This window comes from Bubalus kerabau, chromosome 1 (assembly GCF_029407905.1).
Source record: "Bubalus kerabau isolate K-KA32 ecotype Philippines breed swamp buffalo chromosome 1, PCC_UOA_SB_1v2, whole genome shotgun sequence".
NCBI classification, from domain to species: domain Eukaryota; kingdom Metazoa; phylum Chordata; class Mammalia; order Artiodactyla; family Bovidae; genus Bubalus; species Bubalus kerabau.
The window spans coordinates 206974047-206987044 of record NC_073624.1 but is presented as its reverse complement, the minus strand read 5'-3'; the positions used below and the strand labels follow the sequence as shown (position 1 = coordinate 206987044).

Here is a 12998-nt window from a genome sequence, read left to right as displayed (position 1 = left end):
TTGGGCAGATGCTTGTTTTCATTTTTCTCAAGAAATACTTTGTAGTAGAATGGCTGAATTTTATGGTAGTCATGTGTTTAAAGTTTTTAAGAAGAAACTGACAGATCATTATCCAAAAATAAGTGTACCAATATATATATCCACCAAAAGTGTCTCAAAGTCCCAGTTATTCTAATCCTCACCAACACTTGGTATGGTCAGTGTTTTTAATTTTAGTCATTCTAGTGGGTCTGAGGTGGAATTTCATTGTGGTTTTAATTTGCATTTCCCTAATGACTAATATTGTTGAGCATCTTTTCATGTGCTTATTGGACAACCATGTATCTTCTATGATGAACTATCTGAATAAATATTTTGCTTATTTTACAAATTGGGTTGTTATTATTGAGTGGTAATAGATTTTAATATACTCTAGCTACAAGTCTTTTGAGAGATAAGTATTTTGGAAATATTTTCTGCTGGTCTGTGGATTGCCCTTTAATATTCTTAACAGAAGCCTTTCCTTCCACTTTTAACAACTTTATTAAAATGTAAAGTACATATCATACAATTCACCCATTAAAAGTGCACAGGCCAATGCTTTTTGGTAAGTAGTACAGTTGCTATGCTCTCAGCACAATCCAGTTTTAGAACACTTCCATCAGCCCTGCAAGTTCCCTTGTGCCTGTTTGTGGTCTTTCCTCACTCCCAACATGGGCCTCTGTCAGTCCCTGAAATGTTTACTACATCCACAGTTTTGACTTTTCTATAAATTTCATATAAATAAAATCACCCAATATATAGTCTTCTCTGTCAGGCTTCTTTTACTTGGTAAAATGTTTTTGAGATTCATCTATTCTATTGCATTTATTAGTAGCTCATTTCTTTTTATTGCTGAGTAGTATTCCATTATATGAATTCATCCTTTGACGGACACTTGGGTTGTTTCCAGTTTTTTGCTATTATGAATAATGTTGCTATGATTGTTCAAAATGAAAATCTTCATGCAGACATATGTCTTCTTCTTTAGGAGTATGCTGTGTCGTGTGGCAAGTGTATATTTAACTTTTTGAGATGTTGCCAAAAGAATAGTGTCTTTTGAAGACTAAACATATTTAATCTTAAGAAATCCAATTTATTGATTTTTTTTATAGTTCATGATTTGGGGGACATATTTAAGAAATCATCACCAAACCCAGATCACTAATATTTTTCTCTAGAATCTTTATAGTTTTAGATTTTACATTTACACCTATGATCCATTTCAAGTTAATTTTAAAACATGGTATGAGGTAAGGGTCAAGGTTCTTTTTTTTTTTTTTTTGCATATGATAAGTGCTCCAGCACCATTTGTTGAAAATAATATTCTTTCTTCATTAACTGAGTTGGTATCTTTGTCAAAATTAACTGGAATCTTCTACCTCTGGACTCACATTTTGCACCATTGGTCTATCTTTACACCAGTACTATTGTGGCAAGCTGTTTCAACTACTGTGGCTTTATAATGTCTTGTATTTACTGATTTGTTTTTGATTGCACTGGGTCTCTGTTGCTGTGCACAGGCTTTCTCTGGTTGCGGCGAGCAGGGGCTACTCTTTGTTGCAGTGCATGGGCTTCTTCTCGCGGTGGCTTCTCTGAGCGCGGGCTCTAGGGGCACAGGCTTCGGTAGTTGCAGCACACGGGCTCAGTAGCTCTGGCTCGCTGGCTTAGTTGCTCTGTAGCATGTGGAATCTTCCCAGACCAGGGATCCAACTCAAGTCTCCTGCATTGGCAGGTGGATTCTTATCCACTGTACCACGAGGCAAGTCCTCTAATAAGTCTTAAAATAAGGATGTATAAATTGTCCAACTTACTTTTCTTTCTCAAATGTTTGGCTGTTCTAGATTCCTTGTGTTTCCATATGAATTTTAGAATCAACTTTTCAAGTTCTACCAAAAAAAAAAAAAAAAAAACAACCCCCAAACCCTTGCATTAAATTTATAGATCACTTTGGGAAGAACTGACATCTTAACTACACTGTGTCTTCTGGTCCATGAACACAATGTATTTCTCTGTTTGTTTATGTCTCTCAGCAATGTCTTGAGTTTTACATGTGCTGATCTTGCGCATCTTTTGTCAAATTTATTATCCTCTTTTTTCAGTTTTAGAATTTCTATTTGATTATTTTGGATAGTTTCCAGTTCTTTACTGAAATTTTCCTTCCTATCATCTAATTTCTGGACTATATTACACTTAAAAAATTCCATCTTTGATATCTCAAATACCTGGATCTCTGTGGATATGTTTCTAAACGTGTTATTTTTTTTCTTGATTTTTATCTCATTCTTGTATTTCTCCATTTCTGTTTTTCACTGAATATCAGATGTAGCAGAGGAACATGGAAAACATAATTTGAAGATCTGGATGTTATTATCTTCCTCCAAGGAGAATTTGCTTTTACTTCTGTCTAAGCTAGGAGCACCAGCCATCTCAGTTTGCATTTATCCAATCAGGTTTGAAACAGACCTGCCACCCCCAAGAGAATTTAGTTCTGGGTCACTTACTCCTAGCGTATAGCCCTCTGGGGTCTCAAGTGAAAGTCTAGGTTGCTTTCCAGCATCCTTACTCCTTTAAAAAAAAATTGTGGTGAAATACATATAACATAATTTACCATCTTAATTACCATCTTACCATATTAATTATTTTTACATGTACAGTTCAGTGGCATTAAGCTCATTCACTTTGTTATATAATCATATCCTCCATCCATCTCCATAATTTCCAACTTGCAAAACTGAAACTCTGTCCCTATTAAATGATAACTCCCCCATTTCCCCCACTCCCAGCCTGTGGCAACCACCATTCCACTTTCTGTCTCTATGAATTTGCTTACTCTGGGCACCTAGGCAGAGAACTGAAGAATTGATGCTTTCGAACTGTGGCGCTGCAGAAGACTCTTGAGAGTCCATTGGATAGCAAGGAGATCAAATCAGTCGATCTTAAAGGAAATCAACTCTGAATATTCATTGGAAGGACTGATGTTGAACCTAAAGCTCCGATACTTTGGCGAACATTGACCTAATGCGAAGAACTGACTCATTGAAAACGACCCTGATCCTGGGAAAGATTGAGGGCAGAAGAAGATGATGACAGAGGATGAGATAGTTGGATGGCATCACTGATTCAGTGAACATGAAATTGGACAAACTTCAGGAGATGGTAAGGGACGAGGAAGCCTGGCATACTGCAGTCCATGAGGTGGCAAGAAGTCGGACACGACTTGGCCACTGAACAGCAACAGGTACCTCGTGTAAGTGGAATCATAGAGTATTCATCTTTTGTGACTGACTTATTTCACTTAGCATAAAGTCCTCAAGGTTCAGCCATGTGTCAAAACATCCTTTCTTTTTAAGTCTGAGTGATATTCCATTGTATGTCTACACCACATTTCCTTTATCCATTCATCTGTTGATGGACACTTGGGTTGGTTCCACCTTTGAGCTACTGTGAATAATGCTGCTCTGAACATGGGTGTGCAAATAGGATCCATAGTTCTCAAGAGACCCTGAACTCCAATTTTTTTCCTCCTCAGCCTCATGAAATTGCCAAACACTCTTCTCAGCCTCTCTGTCCATGTTTTAGAACTAGAATATGCTTCCAGAGGTAGGACACAGACAGAGAGATGTCAGGCTCCACTCTCTGAACCTCCCTTCTCTCTGAAATCTTGGAGCCGTGGTAGCTCTCCAGTATCTTCAAACAGTTGTTTTTGTAAAATTCCATCCAGTTTTCCTAATTATTCCCAGTACAAGCTAGTCCATCATAGCCAAAAGCAGATGTGTCAATATACTTTTAATTTACATCTCTCTTATTATGCATGAGGTTGAGCATCTTTTCTAATATTTAAATGTTGTTCATGTTTTCCTTGAAATTCTTTCACATCTTCCTACTGGTGTTTTTCCTCATTGATTTATAGGCATTTGTTACGTGTCAGAGAATTTGGGCTTTTGCCTTTGAGCCAGAGTTTTCTAAGGCCAGTTCTAACTTATGTGTCATCAAGTCACTTTCTCCTCTGGTGTTTGGCTTCTTCATCTGTGAGATGGGTGAGAGGGCTGGACTTTCACCATACGGTCTCGGTTTCCTTTTGATCCAGCATCCCTGGCTTGATTACCTCCTTCTGTGTAGATGAGACAAAAATTAAGTGGGAGGGGTAGGTATTAAGACAAAAAAGTCCTTCCTACGTCCTAACTCCTCATTCTACTGTAAGTGTGTATGGTATGCTACTCTGAGGTTTCAGAAACACCCATTACTGTAACAAGAGGTGGGAATGTTCATGCTTTTATACCTAAGACCACGGAAATGAAGCACAAAGCCACACTTTCCTAACTCTGCTGTTGCTGCTGCTGCTAAGTTGCTTCAGTCATGTCCAACTCTGTGCGACCCCATAGACGGCAGCCCACGAGGCTCCCTTGTCCCTGGGATTCTCCAGGCAAGAACACTGGAGTGGGTTGCCATTTCCTTCTCCAATGCATGAAAGTGAAACGTGAAAGTGAAGTCACTCAGTCGTGTCTGACTCTTCACACCCCCACGGACTGTAGCCTACCAGCCTCCTCCATCCATGGGATTTTCCAGGCAAGAGTACTGGAGTGGGGTGCCATTGCCTTCTCCATTCCTATCTAGTCATTCTCATTTTTGCCATATCCATGTACTATATGCACTATTGTTTACATATATGTTTCCAGTAAATCGATTCACTTGTTTTTTTAATTTATTTATTTTTATTTTTGGCCACACTAGGCCTTTGTTGCTGCATGAGGGCTCTCTCCAGTTGCGGTGCACAGGCATCTCATTGAGGTGGCTTCTCTTGTTGCAGAACACAGCTCTAGCGTGTGCAGGCTCAGTAGTTGTGGTGCACAGGCTTAGTTGCCTCGTGGCAGGTGGAATCTTCCCGGACTAGGGATTGAACCCGTGTCCCCTGCATTGACAGGCGGATTCTTAACCATTGGACCACCAGGGAAGCCCTTCAATTCGCTTGTTTTTAATCTAAATATCTTTAGCCTTCCTTGTCTTGAAAATAATGTGTGTGAAATCACAGGTTTGCTGTACAAGGATAATTTTTTGATATAGATTAACACAAATAAATAATAATTATAATTTTAAGTGTTTTTGGCATTTCCCCTGGATTGTTCTCAAGCTTCCCCCAGGCTAGGGTCTCTGGTCTGGTGGTCAAGCATGCCTTGTGCGGCCAGAGCACCCAGAGCCTCCACCCACTATCTGGGTAGCTTCACCCAGGCATCATTCAAACGTTACTCATTATTACCAGGGTATTGCCAACTGATCCCAGCACACAGAAGCAGAGCCCTTCCTGCTTTGTGGCTGAGAGTTGTTTTTGTACTCAAGTGTTTGCAGCCTGTGATGAAAGGTGGCCTAAGACGGTCTCCTAGACAGAAGGCAACTTACCACAGCTACCACCTGAGGTCTCCAGAAAATTTTTTTCCTTTCAGAGGCTGTGCTTTTGCAACGCAGAGCCTTTCTCTTTCTTCTTCTGAGGTCGGTTATTGCTTTTAGCCCAGAGCCATCGCAAGACTCTGAGAGCAAAGATACAGCAGGAGCCCTAAAATAAATTATAAAGTCCAAAATGGAATGCACTTCAAGTGAGCTCCGAGTGAAAAATAGGTAACGCTTTAGAGCTGTTTTCATAAAAGAAACTGCCAGACCAATATATCATTGGGTCTTTTTAACTGTGGCATCTGAATAGATTTTATTCTGATTTTTGACATGACCAGTGCAACTCATACATTTGAGCAGCCGTACCATCTCTGGGCCAACAGTAATTGACCGTTTCTTGTCTATTTGGGAGGAGATATCCACTTCCTCAGCAAATATTAACAAAGATCTACAGAAGTTTGGTTTTCTACCAGGCACTGGGTTTATGGTGGTGAGCCCCACCGTCGTCCATAGGGAGGTCAGGGCCTGGTGAGCAAGGTGAAGTCATCCCGGGAGGTTTCTGGGAGAAACTTTGAGATGCTACAGGGGGCAGATTTGAAGACTTCTGGCCTGGAGTTTCCTGGAAATTTCTGATGGACCACAGGGCTCCATGCTCTGTGCTGAACTTTTCAGAACATTTTTCTCCCCTGCTGAGCATCCTGGCCATGCAGTCAGCGGCGCTCCAGTGCCCTCAGGGGATGGACAGGCACAGGCTTACCACCAGGAACTTCTGATCCATGTGAATGTGAATTAACTGAGTTCTATGCATGACTGCACCATCCCTCCTTTTCTGGATGTGTAATTCTGGTGCATGTGTGCATGCTCAGTTGCTCATCTGTGTCTGACTCTTTGCGACCCCATGGACTGCAACCCTCCAGGCTCCTCTGTCTGTGAGATTCTTCAGGCAAGAATACTGGAGTGGGTTGTCATTTCCTCCTGCAGGGTACAGACACTAAAGTTCAGAATTGAGCATTGGCCCCAAAGGGAGCCCACTTGTTTCCCTAGATGCATGGGGCAGGCTTTCAGCCCCTGACAAGGTGCCACATCCTACAGAGGCAGGCCGGCTCTGTGGGTGACTGCAGACATATACCCATGTGGCCTGGGGCAGGAGATGTCTTTCTGCCTCTGTTCCCCCTCAATGTGTCCCTCACTCCATTTTGAGGGGAGGGCCACAGTCGCAGAATGGGTTGTAACACCTGGGGCCCAGACAAGCATCATTCTTATCCAGAGCACTGATGGGAGATGAACTGACCACTGGCCATGCATGACCACTGGCAACTACAAGACCACTCAGCGTGATTCAGCTGCCATTTGGCCACCTGGTAGTCCTCCTGAAGGAAAACAGAAAAGGAGGGGATGCCGGGATGAAAGGAAGACACATGTGGCTCCTGCAGCATGGGATCTCAACCACTCCCATCTCCCTTCTCCTCCAGCCTCAGCCAACACGAAACTCTATATCCAGCAACATCTTCCTCCACCATACCTGAGCCAGTGGCTTTGAGCCTCTGCAGCCTGAATGTCTGGTTCTGCAGCAAGTGACTCATGCTTGGCTGTGGAGGCTGAGAGAGGAAAGACACCCTCAGGGCAAGGAGAAGAGATCCGGGTAGTGCAGAGGTGGGTGAGTGGGAGGTAAACACACTGATCAAAACTTGAATGTGTGTGAGCTCATTCACTGAGCAACGTGCCAGGGTCCCACCAATGACTCAGGGATGACTGCACCGCTCCAAGGAGAACCAAGGTCTACCAGGAAGTTCCAGAGAGGGGAAGCCCCTTGGCAGGGGCTCTTCCAACCCTGGCTGTGAAGGCCACTTCTACAGGAGTCTGGCTGGGAGCCAGAGCCAGTGAATGAGCAAGTCATTTGTGAAATCCTCTGCCCTCTGGGGCTGGGGGTGGTCTCCCCTTAGACCAGGTCTGGCGCCCTGGCTCAACAGAAACTTGAAGCCTGGGACTGCATCAGGAGGGTGCCGAGGCCCATGCACATCAAAGGGAATTATTGGATGGCTGTCAGGGCCTCCCCAAGTCAGGAGTTGGGGGGGAATCAGGCCTGGGGATGAGCAAAAGGTGAGATGAGAGGCAGGAAACCCAGCAGACAACTTGAAATGTCAGGGCTATGTCTTTGCTGCCAAAAGTGCTGGAGCCACAAAGGAGGCAGGACAGGCCCTCCTGTTGTCCTCACGATCCCCGAGACACCTGATCCAGAATCAGGGTCCCAGGAGCAGATGTCTAATGGGAAAGCTGCATCTGGAGTTGGGGAGGGGACCCTGGTACCTTTGCTTCTGCCATGAGAGGAGAGTGCTTGAGTTACCCAGACACAGAGGGGAATCTGGGATGATATCCATGAAGAGGGTGGGTTCTGAGCCTCCAAGAAATGACAAATTGTCCCCACAGGCAGAAGGCTGCTTTCCCATCTCTTGTGTTTTCTTTGCTCTGCTCCCAGTTTCCCTTTAGTGCATGTGGGTTGTAGCATGCAAACTGGGTTCCCAAAAACCCACCTAATTTGCCAGCTGCAGTGGAGAGGAGAGAAGAGGATGAAGAGAGAGGCTACATGCCCTGGGCTGTGGGACGGTGGCCCTTCCCATGTCCAGCACCCTGGGATGACCATAGAGGACTTGTGAGGTTTGACTGGGCAGTGACAGTTCATTCCACTCACATGAGCTTCAAGGGTGAGCAGTGTCGGGACCCCAGCCAAAGTTCATTCCATATAACAGGCATGGTGGTTGGCCTGCAAAAGGATACCTCGTCCTTAAAAAGGGGGGGGGGTGATATTTGGTCTAATTCTAGCCAATGACATTTAAGACCAACTAGATCTTCCTTCTGAAGTGTCCCCAAAAGTATGGGAACATGAGGTACAACAGCCATCTTGCTGCCACAGAGGGAAATCCAGGTCTCCTGAGGGCCCCAGGCAGAGTGGGAGATTGAAGCCAGACCCCCAGTAGAGAGAGAGAGAAACTGGGTCCTCAAAACCCTATTGAGTTCTTGATCCAACTATACCTGAAGCCTGCAGTCCAACTGTACAGTTATGAGAGCCAAAACATTTCCTTTTTTGCATAAACCAGATTGGGTTGGGTTTTCTACCCGTCACAATCAACAAGTGACCTCAGCAAGAAAGAGAGAGGAGTGGAATGAATCAGGGAGATATGTCCTCAGTGCTCCTGAAGCCTCAAGCGAGAGGCAGGAGTGTGCATGTGCATAAAAATTTTTAAAAAAATTTCCACCTTGCTCATCTGTGCTAAAGTAACCTAAGGTAGGATTTTGTTCTGCATAAGCCAGGGGTTTAGAGCAAGAAGTCTTATCTCAGGAGATCCCCATGATCATAGGACAGAATTGCTAACTACTTCTCAAGGGGGAATGTGAAATTTGGGAAGAGGGGTCCCAGCCGGAGAGTTTTGTCCCTGGCTGTGCATCCCCCACTTGGAGACCTTCCTTCTGCAGCTTTTCTGTTTTCTTTTAATAAGGGACCTGATTCTTCCTCCAGTGTGTAATCTCATATTTTAAATGCAGCTTGACTCAGCTTTCAAAATCAACAGATAATACTATAAATACCTGGTATTTGTGCAGCTCTGTCACTGCAGATCCTCGCCCTCCCTCCGCCCCGCCCCTCCCGAGCCCCACCCGCCTCCTCAGCAGGGCAGAGTTGTCATCTTCCTTCTGGGCTGGCAACTTGTTCTCCCTCTGCAGCCTCCGGCCACTGTCCACTCACCCTGATGGGTCGGAACCATGGCAAGGGCAACCCAACACTGCTCTCCGGATCGCTTGAGCTGGGTCGTTTGCTCTGGTGTCCACCTTCTATCTCCCTGCCCACCTCTGGAGCCAGTTCACACCTCAAATACCAGCTTCTTGTTTCTGCAGACAATGTGCTGCCATCCTCCCTGCATACCTCGTCATGGCCTGATGGTCCAGCCTTCCACCTTCTCCTGTCTCCAGCCTTTGGTCCCGCACTCGGTGAGTACCAGGCACTCTCAGGTGGGAGGGCTTCTGGTCCATGGTGGGTGTTTGAAGAATTAGTTTTACTGAATGTTGCCCTCCTTCCAGGTCATTGCCCCTTCCACAAGCCCCATTCCTGTGGACACACGCACTGGTTCATCCACAATTCTGCACACCCACACCCACAGGTGTCTCCTTGCAAACACAACCTTGTGCTGTCTACCTGCCTCGACACACACACACTCCCGCTCTTTCCCTTCTTGCAGATGTGCCCTAACACCGGGCTTGAGAGGACTTCATCTTCATTAAGAGTAGGTAGTTCCTACCCTTAGGTGGGTGAACTGGGGTGATCAAGTGCAGGCTACTCAGAAGTGCGAAGGAACTTCCTTTGGCGTATCCTACCAGCAACGTTCAATTCCAGAAAGAGGCAGGAAGTAGGGAGGGGAAAGAAGCGGGAGAGTAACAAGGGAGGGTCACGACCATGGATAAACCACTGATCCACCTCACCCTTCACCCAGCTCCTGGCCCCAGGGTCTGCAGAGCCCCTGACAATTTAATTCGCTTCCCAGGCACTTTGTAAACACACTTGCGATGTTGGGAAACTGTTGATCAATGTTTAATTCCCCACATTCACATTTTATTTCCTGAGTTTGAATGAGAAAAATTATTATATGTAATAATGTTTACTATTTAGTTATTAGGTATATGCCCTTGTTGGATACTGCACTGAAACGCCACAGGCAGCATTCATTTAAATCGGCACAACTGTCTGGGTAGATGTTATGTCATGTACCATAACCCCCTAGTCCACAGATGAGGATACTGAGGCTAGGACTTGCCCAAGGTCACGGTGAAGGTCGCAGAATGGCAGCTTGAGCTCAAGTCTGCTGACAATTCAGTTCTAACCTCAACCACCAAGGTGTAATACCTGATGCTTTGGAACTTCCTGTCAGATCTGAAAATCTCCAATTATTTTGCCAGAGCAGGTGGCTACAAAATAACTTAGCTGTTCTCTGAGTGAATAAAATTATCTCCTATGTATGTGTTAATACTCTGTTGTTCTGAGCCTTTCTTTTAGACCACTAAATGTGAGCTTCCTGTGGCTAGAAATATATCTGATTCATCTAGATTCCATCTAGGGATCCTTCCATCCATAACATCACTTGGCACATAGGAGTTGCCCAGTCAATGTCCAAAGGAAATGAAATAAAATAAAATTCAGGTTTTTGCTCTAGATGTTGTCCCAAAGAAGCTCTCCCCTGAGTCTGTGTTTCTCGCATCTATCTTACACCAACACACATGCGCTTCCTACTCACTGAAGTGAATAAACCATCCCTGGCACACTTGACAATATGATGTAAAGGGGAAGAGAGTGCAGTCTGGACACGAACCTGGGTTTGAGTCATGGCACATTTTCTCCTCTGTAAACTGGGCTCCCCCTCACCAGCAGCGTTGCCGAGAGCACTGGGCACGATATATGTAAAACACTTGACATGGATCCTGGCACTCAGCAGGCACTGGGGAACAGTGGTTGGTCAGAATCTCTCTCTTGCATATTTCTGCCATGGCTGCTGGTTACCTCGGTAGAACAGAGGCATGCTCCACGTGCCTAGGACCTGTCAAGATGTTCTCATCTTTTCAACTTGGTTCTACTCAAGTCTCGGCTTTTTGTAATTTCCCAGAGAGGGTGCCCCACACAGGAGACTGCAGCCTTCTGATCCCAGAAGTGAACTCCTAAACCCACCCCTTCTATCCCTCCCTGTGCCCATTTCCAATTTGCTCCTATGCTGGTCCTCGCCCACCCCACCCCTGCCCCCCAGACCTGTGAGATAGAGCCAGACCATGGAAAATGGAATTCAGTCATACACATGGGAAAAAAAAGGTTATGAAAATGAAAAGTAAATAAATATGGATGTTGAGGACCTAATTCTGATAAGCGGATTTTCAAAATTAGCCATTTGCAAAGAGTAGATTAAACGCATTTAATGTGGTGGGTGGAAGGAAGTCGATTAAGAAGAACAGCAAACCCCGTTTCAGCAGATTCCAGGGAGAAGGCATCACAGGCCCCCATTGCAGTGAGCTTGTTTGCCGGGATAAACTCTGAATGCCTTTTAAGAGCACTAATTTGCCGTTGTCGTGCTGGTAAACAGGCCTCCTGGAAGGGGCCACTCTGCCTTCTGTACATGAGGCGGACAGGCAGGACAGGGAGGGGACTGCTGGGGGCCAGCTCCGGGGGCGTGAGGGGACCTCTCCATCTGTGGGGATGCAGGAACATGTCAAGGACAAAGGAAAGACACTGGCTTCCCCATCACCTTCCCCAACCCTCCCCACCCTGCCCCCTCCTTCTCTGCACTGAGAATTCTGATCCCAGAATACCTTGCAGCTCCTTCCATGGCAACAGTCACCCTCCCTCCCCGTGCTGCCTCTGCCTCCTTCCTTTCTGCTCCTTCTCCCTGCAGCCCACTCCCGTCCCCAGAGCCAGGCCCCCAGAGGGGAGTTGGCACACCCCTTGGGCAGATGGCCAGTCCATCCATCCTCCAAGGAGGGGCAACCAGGCTTTCACGAGCGCAGACACCAAGCCCCACCGAGGCCAGAACCCCAAAATGACCAGGCTCTGTTCTTCCCCGGGGCACCACGTGGATTCAAGGATCTCTGAAAAGAGCTGCTCTTAAAAGCTCAGGCTGAATGTAAGGTTTGAAAAAACAGAGGAGAGGAGGGATATTCTCTACTGTCAGTCCATGGCAGGAAAGCAGGGAGAAGCCAGTGATCCAAACAAACACATCCTGATATCTTCTAATGGGATCCCAGTGCCCGGACTTGGGAACAGTTTTAACTCCCTTATAGGATCTGAGGCCACAAGCCGCCATATGGGCTGTCACAGAGTAAGGGCACAGAGAGCACCCCTCTAGCACCATGCTGGCTGGAGCGTGCCCTTACCCCATTCACGTCTCCTGGCGAGGATGAGCTTCCCACAGCCCTTGGAATAAACTCGTCGACCCTGCAAGGTCTGCCTGCTGCAGACCTCTCTAACCCCTCCCCCGCTGCCCCTCTCTCAGATGCTCCTGCCCCATCAGCCATCTTTGTTGCCTTGGCTCGCCATGCCCATTCCTGCCCTCCGGCCTTTGCAATTGCTGTGCTCTCTGCCTGGAAGGCTCAGCCACCATTTATACCAGGCCAGTAACTTGGCATTCAGGTCTCCACACAAATGCTGGGCTCCCAGGGAGGCAACCCCCAACCTCCAGACTGTCCCTCTTTATCAGCACCCCCTTTTTCTTGCCTTCACAATAGTTATCGGTATTTTCAGTCACTTAGTTTCATTGATTTATTCGTAAGCTGATCACTTACATCCTTACTGTGTACAAACAGGGGCTTGCCTGTCTGGGAGAGCTCTGAGCCTGCACTGAGAATGGACTTGCCCGGGATCACACAGCCGGAAGTGCTGACAAGGGGACTGGAAGGTTCGTGTGTGTCTGGCTCAGAACCATTCCCACTTCTGACAAATCCCACCCCCAGGACCTGGGGATGGGGACAAGCCAGGGACAGGCTCTCATCTGTGATGGCTCCCATCTGAGTTGCTCTTGGGAAGCCACAAGGCAAGATGCTGTCCATCCCTTTGGAACCAGGGCTTGGGG

General features: G+C 46.2%; 1 long non-coding RNA gene across 1 annotated transcript; it reads right to left on the bottom strand.

Annotated features, from left to right (window-relative positions):
• Positions 1-3902: 3902 nt before the first annotated feature.
• LOC129642129 (uncharacterized) lies at positions 3903-6299 on the bottom strand. Its single transcript, XR_008709552.1, has 3 exons — positions 6161-6299; positions 5416-5569; positions 3903-4132 (listed from the first exon to the last, which is right to left on the bottom strand). It is a non-coding gene; the product is annotated as an uncharacterized LOC129642129 (long non-coding RNA).
• Between the last annotated feature and the right edge of the window lie 6699 nt (positions 6300-12998).